At 49.8% G+C, this 24,416-nt stretch overlaps 1 protein-coding gene and 1 long non-coding RNA gene across 3 annotated transcripts in view; both read right to left on the minus strand.

The window, feature by feature from the left end:
- PRKN (parkin RBR E3 ubiquitin protein ligase) overlaps positions 1-24,416 on the minus strand; it is a 1,086,879-nt gene that overhangs the window by 1,060,599 nt on the left and 1,864 nt on the right. The window lies entirely within an intron of this gene.
- LOC119253036 (uncharacterized) lies at positions 9,274-23,410 on the minus strand. The gene is made up of 3 exons (XR_005126974.2): positions 18,857-23,410; positions 10,618-10,705; positions 9,274-9,581 (listed from the first exon to the last, which is right to left on the minus strand). It is a non-coding gene; the product is annotated as an uncharacterized LOC119253036 (long non-coding RNA).

The raw sequence follows: 24,416 nt of genomic DNA on the forward strand, positions 1-24,416 counted from the left end.
CTCTGGTTTATAGTTGCTTGTTGATTTTTATTTTTTCTTTATTATAGTTATTCTGTTTCCTGGTCCCTTATTTACGTTTTCTAGATTCCTTCTATGAGTGAGACCATCTGGTATTTTTCTTTTTCTTTCCGGCTTATTTCGCTGAGCATGATCCCTTCCAGCTCCATCCATGTTGCTGCAAATTGCATGAGTTTATCTTTTTTTGATTGCTGAGTAATATTCCACTGTGTATATGTACCACATCTTAGGAATATTACAAAGTAGTAAAAGTGAAGGAGGGTAGAAGTGGACTACATGGGGCTTAGAGTCAGAACTTAGGGTCCACATCTTGGCCAGCCTTCTTTGAACCGTGCATCGTGGGGAGCAGCGCTGACCTCTCAGAGCCCAAGATCCACATGTGGTACAAAGGGGTGCAGCACACACTCCTGCTCTGAAGGCTGGGCACCTCCCGCCCACACACAGCATCAGCACACCTTGGCAGGAAGGAGCATTTACTCTCGTTTGTACAAATACGTTGATTGCAAGAAACATGAGCGAATGGTAGAGGGCAGAAAGAAACGATGCACCCCAGAAGCAGTGACTGCTGCATAATCCCAAAACGAGGAAGTAGAGTGCTAGATGGTTAAAATCTCAGGTTTTGAGGTCAAGAGGTTCCATTCCAGACCCCGAGGTGTACGTGGTTCTGTAGACCTGGGCAGAGGCTGGGCTCCTAGGAGGAATAAGTGGGGGCCCTGCTCTGCTTGAGGGCGCCTCTTGAAACTTGAGTTGGAAGCTGGTGGATTTTTCTGGTGCCCTCTACTAGGCATGGATGGCTGGGAACAGAGAAACCAACTAGAAGGGAATTCGTTTGTTTTTGAGGAAATGAGACACTGGATTCGCTGAGCTGTTTATTCAAATAGATTGAATAAACTTGGCTTTTAAAAGCAAATTATTATACCATTTCATCCATAAATATTTCAGAACGTACCTTCAAAAAGTAAGGACTCTATTTTAAAGTCTGCCAAAATGCCATGAACCAGCTTGACATACTAACGATCTCTGCTTTGTATCCCCCCAGTTCACACTGGGGTGCCTCTGTCTCTCAACCTCCCTGGCAGATCACTGGGTCAAAGCCAAACCCAAATGCTTGCTCAAATGGCTAATGCTGGGATGGCACACGAGGCTGGTCATGCTCTCCTGCCCACTTCAAATAACCTTCAGGTCGCTCGTTACATACATGTTTTCACTTTTCTATAATAGAACATTAAGCACAGACAAGATCAACAATTGAACTAGAAAACAGAAAGAGCAGCATTTTCTACCTATGTGATGGCAGCAGAAAGTTGGGGACCTTCTGTTCAATGGCTTAGAATGTCGCTGAAGTTCAGTGCAAGCTTACTGAGGAACTTCAGAAGTTCTTAAATCAGTTTATGGAATCAATATTTGCATTTATAACCTTTTTTAGTTGAGTGTCAAAAATTTGATAACACTATGTCTTGAGAGGGGTGCCGGTTAAAACCCCCAGGTCTCAGTTATGTTCTGTTGAATAAATGATGCCCTTGCATCGCAGCACAAGTGAGGCGCGTGTGCGAATGGGCGGGGGCTATGGCATCAGGCCGTGGGAGCGCTGATCTGCACACACATGCCACACCTGGCCCGCGCAGCCTGCCCCGAGCCCTGGGCAGCAGCAATCCCGGGAGACTCTGGAACTCACCATGTGTCTTTAGACCTATTTATGTGTGTGGGGTAAAGCCCTGTGCTGATGTATGAAGGACACTCTCCCTCCCTCAACTGCCTGAACATCCCAGCCAGGGGCCTGCCAGAGGATCAGCATATGCAAAGCCTCAGTCACTGGGCTGTCCTGCTGGCTACCGGTCACTCTTATCCCTTCCTCCTTGAGAACCCTGACCTCCCTGGAGGTGCGAATGTGCCCAGAATTTCAAAACTACATTTTCCAAACCAGGGAGGCCATGTGACTCAGTCCTTGTTAATGAGATTTAAGTGGAAGTCTCCAGAAGGTGATGGGGAAGCCCTTTGCAAAGCAAAGATGGGGGGCACCCTACTTCCTGCCATGGTCTTCTAGCCTCTAACTCTCCATGCTGGCAGGAGCTCCAGGGCCAGCCACATGAGCAGAAGGGCCAGGCTGGACAAGTGTGGCTTCCAAAGACAAGGGGCAGCTCTTTCCTGCTTCCTCTGGCCAGAAACCATGAGCTGCACCCCCTGCTCCCATGCACCCCCAGTGCTGTGCTGGTGCCAGTTAAAAGCCACCTAGACAGGAACTTTCTCCCCTGGATCCGTCTCTCCACCAAGCAGTGTGCACCACCATGAGTCCCTATGCTTCTCTTCACTCCCCAGTTTCCTTTCAATGTACTTTTTCTGTATTATGTCCAGGTTTTATAGTCTGCTCTGGGGGAGGGGAGAGGGAGCTGGATGATTTCAGTAATATCTTAGTCCCTCATACTCAGAAGGAGAATTTTTTTCAATTTCACTCCTACTGAAGCCCCAAGAAACTGCTAGAATCTGAATAACACCATACATGGTTTCGTGATCAAGAAGTGATACCAGGGGCCTCTTGGTGGCCTAGGGGTTAAGTCTCAGGCTATCACCACTGCCTGAGTTTGATCCCAGGCCAGGGAGCTGATCCACACGGTGCAGCAGACCTCTCTCATCTCACCTGCTGCTCCTTTTAGCAGTGTATATATTTGCCTATTCTGCTCCCCACTCTGTCTCTGGTGAATCCTCTCATCTGTCTACACCCCAGTCCTTCTACAAATAAATAAATAGATCTTTGAAAAAAAAAAAAAAAAGAAAGAAAAAGTGGTACTAATAAAACCAGCTCCGGTAATGGCGCTTACAGATAAGATGGCACTTCGTCATCTTTTGAAGGGCTCTTCATTGCCCATGAGGAGGGTTTTGTTCCATATTGCAAATGTGATTAAAGCACTCTAGTGAACGGCTGAGGCTGGGAGGTTGGGACTGACCATGTAGTCACTGCAGGAATAGAAACAAAGCTACAGGTATTTTGCAGGTCAGTATGGTTAAGACCCTCTCAGGTAACATGATTCAGCAGAGCCACACTGACTGCTAGGTGGCCAGCCAATGGTGGGAGAAGATTTCGAGGAAACAGCCTTCTTTTTAAAATCTTATTAGAGAGGAAAAAAGGACTGACATGGAGGAAAATAAGTGAATTGACATACAGATTATATAATCTGAAATATGGAGGAAAAATGTGTCCCCCCAAAATTTACCAAATTATGACAAAATACCCAACTCTACAATTATCCCATCAACTCCTTCCAGACACTGAAGCACAGAGCAGGAGGCATCTCTAGTAGGGAACGGCCCCGCACTGCCCCGGTAAGTCAGGCTCCCTGCAGTAACAGATGAGGGAAACAAGGGCGCAATGGACGATCTGCCCCTGTGCATTCCTTCTTATACTTTTTGTCCACACATCATGTGTGAAATAAAAGCTAATTCTGAGAATGAAAATGACTCCAATGTTTTAAGTCCCAGTGATTAGAAGAATGATGAAGTCATTAATAAAAGTAACTTGGAAGAAATTGATTTGGGAACTGGAAAAAGAGGCGGTGTGTTATGTTTCAATCACATTCAATTTGCGAGAAGAGCCAATCATTTCTGGGGCAGGCGACCTGGTAGAGGCTGCTCAACACAGAGATGTGGGCTGTTCCCATCTCAGCGCCACGCCCGCCCTTGTTCAGTGGCCTTTAGCGAGATTCTAAGACTTGGTTTCTTTGATTGCAAAATTGAAGTCACAACATCAAACTGCATGATTATATTCTGAGAACTGAGTGGCGTAATTGAAGGAAAACACCCAGGAAACAGCAGGTGTTCCATGAAGATCTTCGCCTCCTTGCTTTCTGCCTGGTCTGTTTTAAACAAAACTAGAGTGAGCAGGAGCCAGTTTCCGGCCACCCCCAGCATCCTACGCTCCATCCTTCACCCTTTACTCCTCTTCTTTCTACTCTCGTCCATATTACAAATGCTTCACATTCTCCAAGGTCCAATGAAGGCTCATCTTTTTGAAAAGTAAACACTCTAATCTGTATGGATTTTTCATTTGCTAAATATCTTATAATATACGTTGCTATTCATCATTTAATATACTCAGGTTTTCTTTTTTTTTTTTTTTTTTTAAGATTTATTTATTTATTTATTTATACAAGCACTGGGTACAGTCAGAAGCGCGGGAGGGTGAGAGAATTCACCAGAGCCAGAGCGGGGAGCAGAGCAGGCAGAAGGACCGAAGGACACTGCTGAGGGGAGCAGCGGGCGGCAGGAGGGGTCTGCGCGCCATGTGGGACCCTCCTCCGGTGGCCGGGGAGCAGCCGGGGATCGAACCGGCGCCGCGGAGGCTGCGGGCAGCTTCGCAACCCAGCGCTCAACCGCTGCGCCACCGGGGAGGCCCTACTCAGGTTTTTCTCTCCAACTAAAACAAAGGCTTCTAAAAGAGGAGAATCTGCGTCTAAAATTGTCTTGCTTTGTAAGGACTGGTCTCAGGGTTCCATAAAAATGTGTTGAATAAGAGTCAGTGCAGCCAGGCATTAACTTACAATGACTAATGTTAATTCAGAGATACCCAATAAAGCCATTGTTTTCTTTACCAAAATCCAGTAGGATTTTCATTGAAGAGAACAAAAAAAAAAAAAAAAAAAGCTACGTTTGGCCTAAAAAGTAATGTTTAAAAGAGATACTGTGATAAGGGACTTTTACTTACAAAAACACTCTTATGCTATAATATTTATTTATTTAGCAATTGCACAATCTTAGAAAAATTGAGAATGATAACGGAGGAACTCTGAAAGAATCACGGTAGAATTAAAAAAGTGGCTTAAGTAACTTAAAAGTATTTTTCTAGTTTTGATATGCATTCTCAAAAAAAGTAACTCAGTCAGCCCTGGAATTAAACTAACCACACAGGAACTTACATAAACTATCCATCATTTTAAGTGTGACAATAAACAATCTACACATACAAAAATCCAGCATACCCGAGTACCAGACAATTTATAGGGCTTGAAACCATGTAGTGAGACAAAAATTCTAACTTTATAACCTTGCTCTCCTATTTTCAGAGAGAAACACACACACATAAATAAAACCAAGGAAATAAATGACTGCATGTGGGGAACGCTCCATTTATAAACAAACTATTTTATCTTCTATTAAACAAAGTGCTTAAGATTCAAACTGTATTGTCATGTATTTGTAAAACTAAGTATCTCCTGTAAATCAATGTGTCTTTACAAAAGAGCTGAAATTACCTTGACCATTGCTCTACAAGGTCAAGAAACTAGTGAAAATAGCTTAAAGAACAAAAATTGTATGCAGTAACACTGGGTAACATCTGGGTAGTAACGAACTTCAAAGCACTACACACTTGGCAAGAGGTGGAAATCCATGTTTCCAAGTATCTGCCATGATACACTGATTCTCTGGTTTATTTCAAATTGTTCCTTTGAAAGCAACTTGAAGTAGTTAAGCAAAAAGCAATTCCTCTATTCTGAAAAATTCATATTCTATTTCCTCCACTGATGGTCATCGTAAAGAAGTTTAAACAACTTTGATTCCCAGCTAATAACATGCAGAGAGCAGATACACACACGAGTCCCATTTATATAAAAATGGCAAAGAAAACTACGGTTTCCTGGTTTCCTCCTCAGTGCTCCCCGCCCACCACCTTGATTCCGCAAACGGAAGAATAAATTAAAGCTCCTTTCTTCTCCATCAACTCCTTTGTCCTCTGAAGGTTGCCTAATCATATTCCTCTCTCAAAATGAAGTAAGAAACATTTCAAAAGCTGTATTCACATTAAATCAACTTTCTGATTCGTGCATTGCAGGAATAAAGCAATGTAATCACATCTTAAATTGGTTTACAGCAGGCTGTCTACCTTATCCCAGGTCTCAGGATTGATGAAATGAATAGTTTTAAAATAGCACTTTTTGAAATGACACGAGAATTAATAGTGCATAATTATCTCAGTGTTGACAAGTGAGAGATGTTTAACTCCTTAAATGAGCTTTCCTAATGAATCAGTGTCAGAGAAAGGCTTCATTGCCTGCACATTGTTGATTGAGATCTGAGGTGCCTGACTTAACCACAAAAGCACACCAAAAGCCAATGTGTTGAATTCTTCAGGTAAAAATTAAATGACCCCACTTTGACTTAATATTCGAAATAGTAAATGAAGATTTTTCTCTGGGTTTCAATAGTTGCATTCCTGGGGAAAAGCTTATTTTATCTGTCTAAGAAATACTCCACCTTTTCCATGCAGTTTCAACAAAACAGACTCTAGGATTAGAATCCCTGTTACCGAAAAGGAAAGAGGAAATCACTGAATTTGAAAAGCAGTATGGAGAGCATTTTCCTGACATTGTCTTTAAGGATTCTTATGAAAGACAAGTGCGATCGAATGAAATGAATCTCCAAGATTAAAAAAAAATAATAACTTTTTAAAATGTAAAAAATGGTATCTTTCCTACGTTAAGCTTTAACATTTTATATTCATCCCTAGTTTCCAACTCACGTTAATGAACTCATAACGACATGGCTCAATTCTGTGCTGGGAATTCTGTGGGTACAGCTAAAACATTCATATTTCTAAGTACCCGGAAAAGAGAAAACCAGTGTGCCGCCCGGGAGAGCTGCGCCAGGAGACACAGCCCCGGCCACTCGCCCGTCTCCCCAGGGCTCCCCGGTGCCCGCGTGGGCACCGGGCTGAGACTTCAGGCCTGGCCCTCGAGGCCTCCCGGGAGGACAGCGGTAGGTGCACTCTGACAGCGGCAGGATGGTAACGGGCGGAGCCGGGCGCGTGCCAAGACAACAGCAGGCAGCCTCCACACACGCTGGGGTGGCAAATATTTCCCCTTGGGACCATCTTTGTCACAAAACACGGAAGGTCAGGTTCAGCCCTCCCTCCCTCGGGGCGGTGCATGGACAGCAGCACGCCGGGGTGCTGGGCCCGCGGGGAACCCTCACACAGTGGCCACTGCAGGCCACTGGCAGTGCCGGATGAAAAGCGGCTGCTTTGCAGTGCAGCCCCTTCTTTAAGAGACTGTAGGGTGAGGTAAAAGTGTCAGGCTTTTCTGCCCTCCCACTGTTAGGATAGATGAGGGAACCCTGCGGTCCCGAATGCAAGCCTGAGGGCGGCACCTGGAGCGTGGTGTGGGCGGGCGTGAGCCGGCACACCTGAGTCTGCAGGCCGGGCGTGAGCGGGCACACCTGAGTCTGCAGGCCAAGGCTGGAAGGGCGGCGTCACAGGGAGGACAGTGTGCGGTGGAGAGCGGCAGAGGATGCTAGGAGGGGACCAATATGGGCGCGGGAGAAAGGGCCACAAGAGAAAGGCAGCAAGAGGCCGAAGGGGAAGCTACAGATTCGTCAGGGGCTGGGAGACCTTAGGATGTTCTGGGAGAGATGCCTTCTGAGTCTCAGCATGCAGCTTACACATGACGTCTTAAAGCATAATCAGCAAAGAAGACATTGTAATCAATGCTATATTTTCTAAATATTTGTGAATAAATACAAACGTGTCCCAAATAGAAAAAGAAGAAACACAAAGACTGAGTTCCTCACCTGCGAACGGTGGGTGACGCGCGTGTTTCTGAAGAACGCTACGTCACCCACGGTGCAGGAGGGCTGGGAGGTGCCAGCACAGCAGGTGCTCAATGCTGTGACATTTGCATTGTGAAACAACAAAACATTTTCATATTTTATTTATATTGTAAAAAGCTATAAGAGAAACGGTATTCTGCTTAAGCGGTTTTAAACTACATCCAATAATTTTACTGCCTTTACCAAATGTGGAGAGATTTACATGGGAAAATAACTTACAGAGAAATACAGAGTTTCAAAGGTGAGAACGTATCTCTTAGCTTTTAGGTAATATTCTCCTGTAATTTTGATATTTTTGCACAAGAAGTGAAGAATATTAAAATAAAAAAAGACATCAGTAACAAAGTTCTAGAAACTGGCTCGTCAGCCTCTCACGTCCAGGACGGGAACTGTTCTCACCCAGCAGCTGCCCCTGTGCGCGGCCAGGGTGTCTGCAGCCTGGCCTGGACGGGGCGGGGGCTGCAGCAGCAGGACAGGCTAGCAGCGGGGAAGCTTCTCAGAAGGCCCTTCCCAAGCTCAGCCCCTCAAGGAGTGCCCCTGAAGAGCTCCTCTCCTCCCTCAAAGGAACGAGGTCTTAAAATGGCTACGAGATGCCGCTGCAACCTCAGCTGCCCGCATAACCTCTCAGAGGAAGACGCCGCCTGCAGAGCCAGTCCCAACGCTCGGCGCCTGAAATCCCACTCTCCTCATCACGAGTGCCCCGCGTCAGGGGGAGCCTGGTAATAATTCTTTAAGGAGACATGTTCCTAAGTGTAAAATCCAGATAGCCTATCTCCGAACTGACATTTAGCGAGAATTATCAGGCCTCTGGCGACAAGGAACTGGCTTCTTAGAACTCTTCCTCAAAATAATGAGATTTGGGGAACAGCTGTCAGTCATGGAGAGACATCATCAAACACTATAGGATGACCTTTTGAAACCTGGTGCCCAAAGAAAATTAGAAATTAAAATAATACATTTAACAACATCACATTGTAAGTCCTTATCAGCTCTGAGACATGGAAAGAATCAAATTATTTTCCTGGCCAGGGAAAACGCAGAATCCATTTTTAAGTTCCAACTCTGCAGCCCTCACTAGCCCTGTCGGAAGGTAATTATCGGGGCCACAGGGATAGTCCCTGCTGCTTCTCAGAAGTAAAAGCAGAGAGCTAAATGAAGGCACTTAGAGGCAAGCTCGCAGGCTGTGCGGCGCGGAGCTGTTGGACTCCCGCAGATTCTAGAGCAGCGCGCTAAACACTTGTATTTATTCCGAGAGCAGGGATAGCGCAGGGCAGCAGAAACACAGCGTTCTCAACCATCCCCTCCAGCTCCCGCGAATCAATGGGAGTCACACAGCTAACAATCTCACGGGCTGGTCTGAAAATGCAAGTTTTTTGTTATATTTTTTTTTAGAAAGCAAACTTTTTTTTTCTTTTTTAAGATTTATTTATTTATTTATTTATACAAGCACTGGGTACAGTCAGAAGCGCGGGAGGGTGAGAGAATTCACCAGAGCCAGAGCGGGGAGCAGAGCAGGCAGAAGGACCGAAGGACACTGCTGAGGGGAGCAGCGGGCGGCAGGAGAGGTCTGCACGCCATGTGGGACCCTCGCCCAGCAGCCGAGGATCGAACCTGTGCTGCAGAGGCTGCAGGCAGCTTCGCAACCCAGCGCTCAACCGCTGCGCCACCAGGGAGGCCCTGGAAATGCAAGTTTTAATGCTATTTTGCTGTAGTGTTCTTGACTGCAAGGTGATTATTACAGTTTCCACTCTACCTGTATGTTAAAAAAAAAAAAATCACAGTAGGAACGTTGCCATTGTGAGAAAGAAGGACATAAAATGCAAGCAATGAATTAAAGAGGCAAATGAAGGCACATCTCTTCCTTTATTAGAAATAGAAGAAACAGATTGTGCTCATCTTGCTTGGGGCCAGCACCGCGCCGCGTGGAATTCAGCCAGCTTCAGTCACAAAGCTCACTTCGGAGTTTTGCTCTGTGAAAGGAGGAGCCAGATGGGCTATTTACTTTCAACAAGATAATTCTGGAAGAAATTGTTATAAGTCAAAGAAACTTTTTAGCTTCATGTGCTATTTTAGCCTCTAAACTGATTCAGAGGAGCAAGCGGAGAAGGTTATGGGGACCCGGAAAGAGAACTGGGGAATTAAGGAAGCAGAGGGGGAGCTTGGGTGGCGCATCGCCCACAGGCACACGTTCCCGGGTCACAACACCCGGGCTCACTGCCTTGCTCTTGACCTTGGACAACTGACCCGGCCCCTCGGAGCTTCAGCTGCTCCTGGGATCGCCCATGGGTAAGAGGCTGTGACGACCGACTGGCACGACCCAGACACAGCACCCCTGGGCACAGCATGCACCGGCTGGGCATTGTCTCCACCACATCCTTCTCTCTTCTACTTGCAAATGTAAAAGGAATCTCCCCTCTCTGAGAAGCCATATTCTACAGAAACAATTCTTAACATAGTAAAAGCCAAATGAAAGAGTAAAATAACACTGGCCAAGAGAAAGAGTAAAATAACACAATACTTTTACCCTCGAATCAAGAATTCAGAGATTTTCTACATAAAATTTACTTCCTTGGGAGGAAAAGCAGCGATGCAGTGAACATAGAACAGTTCGTTGTGAGTTAACTTCTCATAAATATGAGAGAGGCTTCCTAAGTCAGAAAGCAGTTTCCCCATCTGAGCGTCATCAGGGCTGTCCGGAGAGCCGCTGGCCTCCGAGCCCTAACACACAGGCTCGGAGGGGGCCCAGCAGCCTCACACTGGGGGACATCCAACACGTAACCACTAGAGAAGGACCCACCAGGCACCCAAGTGAACTGGCTTTTCTTTGACCTTTTTAATTTTGTTCAATGACACTGACAGCCCTAAGGGGTAAAAGGCCTCTCAGGACCCGAAACACAATTGCGTTCTGTCCACTTTGCTCACAATGGCAGGACATGGACGTGCACTTTTAGAAAGATTATCTAAACCAAAGGAGTAAAATGAAAAGATTCTAGTTCTACTAATTACCTCTGGGATGACTGTAAGAAAATCAGAGTCTACTTCAGTGTCGTACTGAAGAAAGGGCATCATCATTTTTTTGTAATGCGCTCTCTTTCTGAAGAGAAAAATATCCCAAAGTTATGATCGATTTAATTTTCAAAATTTATTTATGGGCTTAGAGAAGACCATAAATTTAATTATGGGCTTAGATAAGACCAAATAGCATATTTTAAAATTATCTAGGGGCCTCCCCTGGTGGTGCAGTGGTTGAGCGCTGGGCTGCAAAGCTGCCCGCAGCTTCTGCAGCACCAGTTCCATCTCCGGCCCCCAGGGTGAGGGTCCCACACGGCGCGCAGACATCTCCTGCCGCCCGCTGCTCCCCTCAGCAGTGTACATCGTCCGTCTGCCTGTTCTGCTCCCCGCTCTGGCTCTGGTGAATTCTCTCACCCTCCCGCGCTTCTGACTGTACCCAGTGCTTGTATAAATAAATAAATAATCTTTAAAAAATAAATAAATAAAATTATTTAGGAAATCTAAAAAGAATTGTCACTACATTTGATGATTTAACATTGGCAGAGTCTCAATCCATTCATGCCCCAAGAAAAGTGTTTCTGGTAAGAATATTTCAAAACAGTATGAAAAACATGTACATATATCTATGCCAGAAACATAGATTTTATGCCCCATTAAGATCAGCAAATTAACTGAGAAGAGTCTGCAAGAAGGTAAATGAAATGCAAATCATGTATTTGATTTAATTATCACCTATAAAGCTAATATAAAATAGAATTTCCCTAAGTACTAGTGAAAGCAAATAGCAGAGCAAGACAATTTTGCATTTTCAACAAATTGGCAGAAGAGCAGATTCCCTTCGAAACAACCCAACAGGACATTTGTGACACTGATTCTAAACAGCGATAAAATATTAAATAAAACATAAAACTGTCATCTTTCTCTTCCACACCCAGGATGTCCCCCCACTTAGAAAATACCTATTATTTCACAAACCCAAAGGCCAATACTCTATTACTATTCCGTTTCAGCCCCGGGCCCGACTCCATACTGGCAGCATTGGCTCCAATCAAGCCTTGTGAGGACAGCTGCCCGCCCGCGCGCCCTCTCGCTTGTCTCCCCGGCTGTGCCAGGACTGCAAGGGCACGCTGCCCCTTCACGTAAGCCATGGGTCAGGCTGCTTTGGCAGATGACAGATAAGACTACCTCTCCCGGGCAAAGAGCAGGCGTGGCCGGCTCCTGCTATAAAAGCAGTGAGCCCCTGGCTCGCGTTCCCAGCTCCACGGAGTCACTACAGCCATCTGGGCCGCGGATCTGGGGGAAGGCGGCCACGATCAAGATGCTCTGATCCCGCCGCCGTGGGCACCGACATCTTTAGTCTCTGAGCTGGATCCTCAAGCCTCCCCGGCCACCAGGAAAGAGCGCTGGGAAATGCGGAGTCACTAAGTAGGGCAAAACCAAAGCTGAGCCCCGGCAGTTCGGGCCAAGGAGGACAGGCTCGCTAAGCGGAGGGGAGAGAGCCCTGGAATTCTGAGGGAGCGCTTTCACCCGAGTGAAAGGCGGGGTAAATGAGGTTCCCGACTACCATGTTGGGGAGCAGGCTGAGGGCAGAGGCAGGACTGCAGGAGCCACGCCACTGCTACCGTGGGGGTGCTCACCCGCTCCCTCCCCTCCGCTAATGACACCCCGGTGGGAGTAAACCGTGGGTGCTGATCACTCTGGGTCACTGATGGAGATGACACGGCAAAGGCCCACAGGCTGCTGTTCCAGTCTGTGCTGACCGGTTGGGGTCCGCCCTCCCCCAGACAGGGCAGCACACCCGCCATCAGACGGGCACGGGGAGGTCACCCCATGCATCGGACTCCCGCTACCGCCCAGAGCCACCGGTTGTCTCACGGTGAAGGAGGTTGGGGGTGTCCTGGCCACTCCTCGTAGCGGGGCTACATCAAAGCTTCGATTCATTTGGGATAAGTCTAGTGCTCTGCCTTCCCCAATCAGCTGACTCTGGCTCATCATCATGGCTCGTTGCCGTCATGCCTTCAGCTCCCCACACTCTTTGCTCTGGCAACGGTGTTTCTTCTCCCATAAAGAGCATACCGTGACCAGTGGTGCTGGCAGTGTGGAGAGGTAAAATAGGCTTCAAACATCTACTCGAAGATATGTCTGACCCTCTCACCAGCTCCCGGTCTGCACGCCTCAGGAGGGCAGCGTGGTCACTGGATGCAGCTATTCCCAGAAAGGGTGGAGATTAACTGAAATTTTGCCCTCACCTTCCCCAGGTATGGGTGTTTTCTATCCCTTGGCAGGGACCCTGGTCCAGGACAGCGGACACACTCTCCAAGTGGACAGTGATCCAAAGGGGCCCTAGAGGACTCGGACACCATTCAGTTCAGTTACCAGCTATTGGGTTGGACTGAACGTGGTCTTAGACCACAGATAATGGTCACTTGGCCCACAGCGTTGAGGATGTCACTCACTGGGCCCCTCCACATTGGCCAAAGTGGTGGACAGAATGACGGCAAATTCTGTAAAAAATCCCCTATCCCACTTGCTCCTGACCTTCCCGGACAAAAGGTCTCCATACGAGGGAGGGTGACTGGAGAAAAGATAACATAGAGCAGCTGGAAGGCTCACAGCTACCTCGAGGCGGTGGGTAGACCAATTTCAAATGAGGCAACTGGCAGGGGTCACCTCAAGCCCGGGAGGGATGGGACTCTGACCCACGTGCTCTTAGCCCCTATGCTGAGCTCATCCTGGCATGATGGCCACACGATCCAGGCAAGTCAAGCAGCCGTAGCAGCTGGCAGCCCGACTCCCCGGCCTGCTTCTGGTCCCGCCAACCTCATCCATGGACTAGGGAAAAAGAAAAGTCCTAGGAGCATGCCCGGTCCTCAACTGTCCATGGGCCTGCTTCCGTCACAGCAGCTGCAAAACACAGAACGCCCCTCGCCCCCGTGAAAACGCCCAGCCTGGCCAGACTTAGCTAGCCTGACTACTCCAGGCTGGTCCCGAGCCCGCAGCAACGTGGGCCGTGCCATAGACAGCAACTGAGGCCGCAGCTGCTCAGGATACACCCGCTACGGCTCATGGAACCAGTGCAAAGGCGACCCTCATCCAGCAGGAGTGGCCCAGGGGTGGCGCCCACTCGCCCTGTGTCACTGGCAATGCCATTCTGAACATCCTTGCATGAGTCGAAATGACAGCAGACTTGACTTAGATTGCCCAAATGACGCCCTACTGGCCTCCCCCAGGGATTTACTCCAAGTAGGTGGAGTCAGAGACCTGGGGGGCGGGAGTGCCTGTGGCTGGAGTCAGCACTGGAGGCGGGCCTGGCCCTGTTGCTGCATGGGAGCCCCCGACCACAGCTTGAATAAACGGTTCATGACATGGGCTGCATAGACATGGACCTAGGCCCTGTTGGTCCAGTGAATCAGAGTGATCCCCTCCTGGCATATGTGTGTGAAACTTATCACAAGCCAAGATGGTAGAGTGAAAACTGCTGGTTGTTCCTAAGGACCCACTGATGAGGCCTGGATGAAGAAGAGATGCTATTCAGCCATAAGGAAGCACAAAATGTTCCAATTTAGAGCAACATGGAAGAAGGTTGAGAGAACTGTGTGCACTAAATCCAGTCCAAATGACAAAGTAACTATTGGATGTTCACAAGGCAGATCACTGGAGAAAGAAACGGCGCATAAAAATCAGCAGACACTAATAAGTGAAGTTTCTGAGACTAAGTTTCTGACACAAGGGAAGGTGAAGGGTGGAGGAGCCTGGTTTTACTGCAGAGTTTTCTTTGGGTCCTGTCCACCCCTCACAGGCCCTGCTGAGGGACCGGGGGCACATGGGCCTGACTTCCCTTTCACCTGAGCCATTCTCAGGGTGACTTATGCATCGGATGGCCTTGAGAAATGAGGTAATGATTATCCCACAGAAAAGAGACTTGCACACTGCTTACTAGAACGTGGTAGGTTTGTGACACACGATAAACAGCCCTCTCCACAACGCAAACACGCACGACACAGCATCCATCTGGGGCACGTTGCATCAGCCCTGTGGCATGTGGGCAAAGAAACTGGCATAGGCAGGATCACACTTGTGCAATCTGCTGTCATGAGTACTGAGACCTCTGTCCCTGCCCCAAGTCTCATGTCGTCTGCCAGCTCCCATGATACATTAACGGGCTACGTTACTATTCTGTAAGTAGAATAAAAATAACTTCATCCTCATACCTCCCGTGACACTCTGGTGTAAGCCACGAGGATGCATTCACTGGCGCACCATCACTACGCTAGGGCATCCTAAAGATCTCCGGGTCGACGCTTGGGAGAAAGCTGTGAAAAATCATCAACTGGGTAATGAAAAGCCAGGACCCCTCCCTGTCTCCTAGAACCTAAAACTACAGGGTGCCCTACTCCGTCTCCCCGTGCACGGAATTCTCCCCCCAGCGCCAGGCCCCTGTGAAGGGACAGCCACTGCCATTTCACTACACTGCTATGTGGGGAAATATATTAAGTATATGAGCTAACGTCATGTTCCAGTTTGGGGGGCAGGGTGAGTTGGGTTGTGGCCGAGACAGGATGGAAGTGAACAGGAGTGTGACCAGCCATGGGTGATATATTTTTTAATTCCATGCCTGATTTTCAAAAGCACCGTCAATCAATCATCAACCAAACAACCAAACAAGTCTACACTCTTGGAGGCAGAAAAAAATCACTAGGAGACTATTACTTATTGTTAGGTCTCTGGCAAAGCAAGAAAAGGGTGCAAGACTTAAGGAATAAAGAAAGTTGAGAAAGATCATTTATTTTCTGTTGTCAAGAAAATCCTACAAAAGCAAAGTGTTTAGGGTTCAAAATTCATCTTAAGGAATATAAAAAGATTTAAATGTCACAAAGTACCATGTGTATGACCCACTAGAAAAGATTTTTATATGAGCTACTGTTTATTCACTATTAAAAATAAAAAGGTGGGGGGGCCTCCCCAGTGGCACAGTGGGTTGAGCGCGGCACTGTGAAGCTGTCCTCAGCCTCTGCAGTGTGGGTTCGATCGCCAGCCAAAGAGGGAGATACCCACATGGCATGACAGACCTCTGCTGCCTCGCCCGCTGCTCCCCTCAGCAGTGTACTTTGGTCCTTCTGCCTGTTCTGCTCCCCGCTCTGGCTCTGGTGAATTCTCTTACCCTCCCACGCCTCTGGCCTGTACCCCCGTTCTTGTATAAATAAATAAATCTTAAAAAAATTTAAAAAAGAATGTAAGAGGATGGAATAACAATTTATAAGCAGCATTATAGGAGTCAACATTAAACTACTGCGAGTTATGTCCAGACTTCTAGCTGAGTATCAAATGTGATCAGTAAATAGTCTAGATTTACTGCTTTGCAATGTATGTGATTAAAACAAGCTACGTTAAAAAAACAGGAAATTTCACATTGCTTCAGATAGGAATTTCATATTCACTTGTCTCTATAATTCATTAAAAATAAAAATAAATTGGTTTTTGAGCACAACCGCAGACATGGACTTGATGGATGACTCTGTCTCCGCCCCCTGCGAGCCACCAGAAGGGCAGGGATGTTTATTCATCAAGTTCTCTCTGCGTCCTCAGGTAAGCGGTGCTGCTGGCGTGTCCTGTTATTTAATTACGTGGAGGCAGAACAAACGGCTGATGCAAAGACTCTGCTGGAGCTGGTCGTGCTGACTGAAAATTGTCACAAATACTTCAAAACTACCCATATATTTTTTTAAGAAAGGCATGAGAGTTTAGGCCTCGCTCACAAATATGTGAAGGAACGTCTTCAGGACCCGCCCGAGGAGCCCGGGGCAGGGCTGGGCCCCGGCTGTGCCCTCCAGGGGGCTGGGCGGGGGTGCCTGGCACCCTGGCCCGCGGGGTGCGCCCTCACACACCGGGCGCGGCCGGGCGCTCTCGCTCCCGCTCCGAATGACTCAGTGGAGTCGGGTCCAATCCAGGCGGCCCCGGCTCTGCGCGAGGCCCAGGCCCCGCGCCCCCTCCTCGCCCGGCCTGCGGGTTCCCTCAACCCTCTCGCGCAGCCTGGGACGAGCCTGCAAGGGCGGGATCAGGAAAACCCAGGTCTAACCTCCAGCCTCGGTGATGTGGCCAGGAGGCTCCAGCGATGCTGGGGCTGTTGGGCGGCCCCAGCCCGTCTCCACGGGGCTCCCGGGAGCAGCGCTGCGCGGGGACCAGGCCGCGGACCCGACTCCAGCCGGGCCCAGGCGGGCGCCCCGCAGGCTGCTCTGCGCACGGCAGGGCGCCCCGGCCAAGGAAAACCCACCAGCCCCCCGCCCCAGCGGCGGCCCTGGGAGGGCCCGCGGGGGCCGCTCGGGACCGGACCGAGCTCTCCCGGACCGACCGGTGGTCGCTTCTCGGAACACGGGACCTCGTCACACACTGGTGGGGCCCCGAGTCCCGGGCCCCAGGCACTTAGGAAGCAGCGCACCCCTGTCACCCCTTCCTGGGGTCCCGCTGGGCCGGGCCGGGGCTGCCAGAGGCCGAGGCCGAGGACGCGGTCACCCCGAGCCCCGGGCCGGCGGGGGGGCGCGCCCCGGCCATGGGGTCTCCAAACACCGCAGTTTCGCCTGCGGGGCCCAGGCGAGGGACGCGCCTGCCTGTCCACGGGGAGCCACCCCACGGCCCCCCAAGACCCCGGGGCGGGGCGGTGGGGCCCAGTGAGCCCCGCAGCTCCCCGTTTACCGCCGTCCTGTCGGGTGGCCCGCCTGTCGCTGCGCCCGCGCGCCCCGAGGAGGAGGACCCCGTCCGCGCAACCCCAGGCTCGGCTCGGGCAGGCGCCGGGTCCACCTGGCCCATGAGTCCGGGGGACGAGCAGGGCTCCCCGAGGCCAGGCCTGGCCCGCCCACGCGCAGCACGGAGACCAGGAGGCCCCTCGCCGCCCAGAAAGCCCGACCTCGCCAGCAAGGAGGGGCCCCTGTCCCTGCGGCCGGGCCCTTGGCAGCCAGACCCTCCACTCCCGCCCCGGCGCCCCTCCTGGCCCAGGAGCCCAGAGGCTCCCTCCGTGGGGAAGGCGCTTTCTGGGCCTGCAGGCCCCGCTCACCCAGCCCCTCCGCGGGAGGCCTGCCGGGGACACCCCCGCCCGCCCGCACCCAACTGTCCCGCCTGAGCAGCCGCGGGGCCCGGGGCCAGGGCTCCAGGGCTCCCGGGCTCCAGGGCTCCGGGGCTCCCGGGCTCCGGGCTCTGGGGTTCCGGGGATCCAGGTCTCTAGGTCTCCGGGGCTCCGGGGCTCCAGGGCTCCAGGTCTCTAGGGCTCCAGGGCTCCGGGGCTCCGGGGTTCCGGGGATCCAGGTCTCTAGGGCTCCGGGGCTCCAGGGCTCCATGTCTCTAGGGCTCCAGGGCTCCGGGGCTCCGGGGCTCCGGGGCTCCAGGGCTCCCGGGCTCCGGGGCTCCGGGGCTCCGGGGCTCCGGGGCTCCGGGGCTCCAGGGCTCCCGGGCTCCGGGGCTCCAGGGCTCCCGGGCTCCGGGGCTCCGGGGCTCCGGGGCTCCGGGCTCCGGGGCTCCGGGGCTCCAGGGCTCCCGGGCTCCGGGGCTCCGGGGCTCCGGGGCTCTGGGGCTCCGGGGCTCCAGGGCTCCAGGGCTCCGGGGCTCCGGGGCTCCAGGGCTCCGGGGCTCCGGGGCTCCGGGGCTCCAGGGCTCCAGGGCTCCGAGCCCCCGCGAGTGTCTGTCGAGCTCACACCGACGTTCTTGCTTCTTTTCTCCAACCAAGCGAACTTCTCTCAAGAGCCAGATTCTGCGTCCAGTGAAAACCGGCCGCGCAGGCCTCGCGGCGCCCACCGGCTCCCGCGCCGCCGCCGGGAAGACGCGGTGAACCCCGACTCCCTTCTGCCGTCGTTTTCAAAGCAGCGAAAATATACCGGATTTCGTCTGTTGATGGCCTTAAGAACTTACTAGAACTTATTCAAAACGCCGAGTCATGAGCAGCCGCCAGAGCAGTTGCTATTCACACCGGGCAAGGCAATGCCCAAGGATTCCGGGGGAGCATCAGGCGTCCCCGGCCGCAGTGAGGTCGCTCATCAGAACTGAAAACGCACACAGAGGGCTGTGCGCGCGGCTCCACCTGACCATGTGCTGCGCGTGAGGTCCTGCGACCTGCCGAGGGCACAGCAGCCTCCCCTGCTCCACAGGATACAAAGGCGCAACCTGGTGCAGCACATTGCCCCGCTGTACCTCACCACTCCCGCCCCGCCCGGTCGCCACTTGTTCGTTCGCCACCTGGGAAAACTACCTTGAGAGTGAGTTATGTCCTTGGCCAGATTTATCAGCCAGTCCCACGGAGACACACTAGACTCAGCATGCGCCCCTCACCGCGCTGCCTCTAAGTGACCTCGGGAAAGGCAGGCCCACGCAGCGCTACGCTCCACCCTGCGTCCTGTCATCCTGCAGATCATCACAGGACGCCCCAAACCGGCCTGCAGACGACGGCAGCCTTTGTGATGACTCTGGCAGCTGAGCAGGAACGCCTCAAGGTGTCCCCACCCCAACCCCTACACAGCGAGAGGGCACTGCAGATGTGATTACACTAGGGAGCCTGAGATGGGGGGATCAGGGGGGCGGGTCCCTAAGTGTGACCACAAGTGTTCTTACAACAGGGAGGCGGACGACAGCAAAGAAGGCAGAGTGACCACTGAGGCAGACTGTGAGGAGGGGCCAGGAGCCAAGCAAGAGCTTGGAGAAGTGGGAGAAAATTCTCCACTGGTGCTTCCAGAGTGAACCAGTCCTGCTACGACACCTCGATCTTAACTCCTTAAAACTCAGCTTTGACATGTGGCCACTAGAACTATAAGATAACAAACTTGTGCTATTTTAAGCCTCCAAACTAGTGGTGATTTGGTTCTAAGAGCGGCAGCAGCAATACAGCCACTGTGCCACGCCTCAGCCCCGGATGGGATCACTGAAAAAAGAGTTCTCGAAGTTATGGTGCTGCTTGTGTTCTGAAAATACCACTTTTGTGACCAAGAACATGAAATTATTTCAAAGTATGCTATCATTGGTAGTTTATTTATTTTTTTTAAAGATTTATTTATGCATACAAGAACTGGGGTACAGGCCAGAGGTGTGGGGATGAGAGGATTCACCAGAGACAGAGTGGGGAACAGAACAGGCAGACTGACTGAAATCCACTGCTGAGGGGAGCAGCGGGGAGACAGGAGAGGTCTGCTGCGCCCTGTGGGTCAGCAACCTGGCCGGGGATGGAACTCATGCCGCAGGGGCTGCGAACAGCTTCCTAGGTTGCATCTTAACCCCTTGTGCCACCAGGGAGGCCCACCACTGGTAATTTATTGACATAATTTGTCACAACCGTATAATCAGGTCTGCATGTATTCCAGGGACACATCTATCATTTCCTTAAGGCTGTTCATAACAACTACTGCACTTCTGTGTTCCCAAAACAGTACATGCTTAATACTGAAGATCTGGAAACACAGAAAACCACAATTAAAAAAATTCCCACAACTCAGAGACACTACATTGAGGTCTACTCTACTTCCTGATATTTTACAGGGGAAAATGACAACACTACCGAATTTCCAGCCATGGTAACTAAGCTCGTACATTAATACTTTAAAAAAATCTTCTTAACTATTAAAGAATTCACATATATTTATCAGTCTTACGTCGTTAATGTTAACTACCCTGTTATCATCATTGCTGGAGGACAAAGGTAAAAATCAAGTCACCTCCAGAAACCTGACCTCTAACACATCCCCACCCCTTCCATAACTAACTCACCTGAGTAATTCGTATTCCATTGGGCATAAGATGATTAAATTGGCTGCAGCAGCCAGAAGGGATTTTTAACAAATTCATACACAAAGAATTGTGACAACTATGACTGAATCCAGTGGAGAAGTTCCTTAGATGTGAGACCCTAATTAAAATTATTCCAGAACTTCACTTGCCAAAATAAATGAGTTATAAAAGGCTGCAGTGCCCAAAAACCACCAGGGCATAAAGGCCAAGACATAGCCCCATGCAGAAGTCTTGCTTCATTCTCTAAACTCAAGATTATTTAGTGACTTCCTTGGAATAAAGTTGCTGGGGAAAAGCAATACACCTGGTAGAAACTCTGCAGACAGTGAGAACTGCAGATGCCACACACATTCACAAACACAGGCAATGAGAACAAAGGAAACTCCAGAGACTACCAAAGTCAAGGAAGAAACTCCCTTACCTACAACTGGAAATTGCTGAAATTTAGAAATTTCACCAATTTCGAAATGGAGTGGGAAGCAAATGTCAGACTTCCCCTATATATGACTTTCTATTTGAATCACCTAATTATGTCTAAATCAACTGTTCGATAAAACACATCCGATTCCCACTCAATATTATGAATTTAAGCATCTTCATTTAAAAACATCTCTAGACACGGCACACATAATTTCCCAGACTTGGGGAATGCAAACTGACTGTGCCATCTATGTTTGGGGCTCAGGCCATCTATGTTTGGGGCCTCAAAGAATGCGGCCCCAGCTGTGCTCCCATCTGCACCTCTTGCTCCAAGGCCAACAGAAGAGAGGAGCAGACCCCAAGCCAGAGCTCAAGAGCAAAGAGAGGAACTTGGGCATAAAGAATTACTCTGAAATCTTTATTTTTCCAGGCAGGGAGCCTGACTCATGCTCTGTCCTCAAGCCAACCCAAAATTCATCACTCCCCAAAACTCTGGCTCCGGGAAAGTAAGGTGGTAATCAGACAGGATTCCTCTGAGAGCACAACGTAGAGGCTGGAGCTACAAAGCATCTCCCTGTAGGAGACACGTGGTTCCTGCCTGTGGGGTCCATTATTCCATCAGGACCCTCAGACACACAATCAACAGTCAGCGCCGGGTGGGGGGCGAGGAAAGAGCTCACCTCTTCACTGCTCAGACAGCAGCTGCTCCTCCCGCTACAAATGAAATGCTAAAATCTCAGCTTCAAAGAAAGTCAAGGAAATGTGGGAAAGAAAATAAAAAGAAAGATGAGAAGTGGGGACACGCAGGTAGAGGCCACAGCAAAGGGTCTTCTCGGAAACACAGATGTCACGGCCAGCCAGTCCCAGCCCTCCCCGCGGCCTGCACAGAGGGCGCCTCGCGCTCGAACTGCTCTTCCCATGTGCTGAAAAGCGCATCTACTCTGTACGATGCACTGATAGAACCACTCTGTAGTCACCACGGGCTCTGTCTCTAGCATCTTACTTACTCATGGAAACCCCACAGACAGTTAATAATTGCAAAGATGGTGCAGTCACCAACTACGTAAATAATAAAAATGTCTCAATTGGAGTTTCGGTATCAGTTCCCTAAGCTCTGGTTCCCCCCCCACCCCGACCCCCCAGTCCAGGAGGATGGCGTGGGCGTGGAGGGAAGTGGAGGATGTTATCTTCTGGACACAGTGACTTTGGGCTCTTCGGTGCTAAGGGTGCTGATGCTAACTTTGGACAGGGAGACCTTAGTTTAGTCTTACAATAAAGTTGAAGAAATCATCAAGAAGCCATCCATACTCTTAAAAGTCCAAACACCTGTCCTGGGGTTCTCAGTAGCTGGTGGACATTCTTGTCACTGGCTGCTGAAAGGCAGCCACCCTGCATGGCTCTGGGAGAGCTTCAGCAGCTCTGGCTCCTGCAACACCAACCTTCCGCTCAGTGCAGAAACAGGAAATAGAATCCTTGGTGTCGGGTGCCACACATTACAGGAGCAGATGCAGACTACTTTAGGGGGACAATGATTCCCCAGACTCCACAGCCGCCCTCTCCAGCGCCTCCCTGGATAAACTACGTCAGGACACTTAGGGTTAGGACTGCAGGCCTGTGGCTCTGTACACCTCCCGCTCTCTGGATAAACCTCTATCAGGACTCTGGGGGTTAGGGCCGCAGGCCTGTGGCTCATACACCTCCCGCTCTCTGAGCAAGGACCTGGCAAAGTGGCTTTAAGGAGGAGCTAATGCTCCGAATGAGAAGCTGACACCCAGGTGGCTATTTTAAGGAAGACCTTCTCTAAAGTGAGTGTCACTTGAAACTGGTCTTGAAGGACAAACAATAGCTTCCAGGTGCACAATGGGGAGAGGGCGATCAAAGCTAAGACAACAACCCAGGAGACATGAAAAGTCACAGGGGGTGTGTGTGTGCTCACACATTCACACGTCTTTCCAATGACCCTGCTTCTGCTGGGCAGAGGGCAAATCCTTACCCCAAATATGTGTCTTATCAGTCCAAACAGAGGGCAAGCTCATCTGGTCTCCTCCACATTTCCCCGTGTCCCTTCCGCACAGGGACTAGGTAGATGCTTACCACCCACCTGGATCCCCCCATACAGCACCGCCTGATCTCGCAGCTCAGAAAGACCTGACGCTCTGTTGTGAAACAGCTATTCATCCGAGGAAGAGAGTGTTCTATCTTGTGAGGGTGAGCTATCAGGATTAACCTGGTAGAGGCCGAGATAATGAGGGGTGCAGGCCTGGGGAGACAGACATATCACCACGATTCTTCTACCCCAGATTCTCCCCTCAGAGACAAAGAAAATAAGCCAGAGCGGAGAGCTGCCACACAAGTCAGCCTCCTGCCACAAAAATCTCTTTCTTTAATATTACATAACTTAAGCGAGAAACCATTCAGATCACTACAAAGAAACATTTAAAATGAGCTCATTAAATGCAAATTAAAACAGAAACACTGAACAAGCACCGGGCCACAATTAAAGGCTGAAGAAATAGGAGGTAAGAACAATTTTCACGATCAAAGAAATAAAAGCTAGCAGAAGAAAGTATTCTGCACTGAAACTGCCTTCATGAATACAAAGCATTTCGAAGAATTTTTTTTTTTTTTTTGCACTTTTCAAAGCAGCTTTGGAGGTAGAAATGGATTTGCATATCTTAATACAAAGTTCTTTTAAGCAACGGAGTTATAAGGTTTCTTTCTCAAAAAAAAAATGCAGACTCAAAAACAGCCTTAGAAATAGTCCAGAACTGATAAGGGCATAAGGTTATCATTTTAGATGGACTCAAAGAAGAACTACATATAATTACATGAAACCTATGCAAAACTTCAGAACTTCTGTGGCACAGTCAATCGTACCTCATTATAACAGAAGTTTTTAGAATCTATCCTGGGTACTCACACTCGGGGCAAATAGTAGTGCACAGTATATTCTGCTAGAAATGGGATTTCTGAGACTTTAAAATTCACCACACACACACAAGATTTAAAGCAAACAGGTAGGCATGTGGGCAGTCAGGCAGGCTGTATGTCCACCGTGGCAGGGCACCGGTGTCTGCGCATTGCTGGCACCAAGACAAGTCCTGGGCACCAACTGTGGATTGACTTTCTTGAAAATAAAGCTTATGAAATGAAAAGTGGGAGGGTTTTTGTTTTTTTTCTCTCATAAATTCACTAAAACTTACTTTTTTCATCTCTCAGGAAGGCAAAAAATGTATTTTACAGAACACAGGGAACTCTGTGAGGGAGGGCAGGGCGCCAAGGACAGCTGTGTAGCTTGGGCACTGCTCAGAGGCACTAACCTTGGGGCGAGCGTGGGGGATCTGCAAGGGAGGGAAGGGTGAGGGGACATCCAGCACCCTGCTGGGCGAAGCAGTGTCCTCAGAAGGTGCCCTTCCACAATTTCTTAGCCCAGAAGGGCAGGGATGCTCTTCCCTACCTCGCTGTGTTAGACAGAAGGGTAAAGTGGGGTGACTTGTTTTAGAACCAGTTGGAAACACCTGGCAAAATCCAAAATCTACAAATTTTTGACCAGAAAGTATAATGGACTTTATATAAATCCTTATATAGGCAGCGAAGTCATGGATACAAACATC

Source organism: Talpa occidentalis, unplaced genomic scaffold (genome assembly GCF_014898055.3).
Source record: "Talpa occidentalis isolate TD23 unplaced genomic scaffold, MPIMG_talOcc4v2.1 talOcc4.2, whole genome shotgun sequence".
NCBI classification, from domain to species: domain Eukaryota; kingdom Metazoa; phylum Chordata; class Mammalia; order Eulipotyphla; family Talpidae; genus Talpa; species Talpa occidentalis.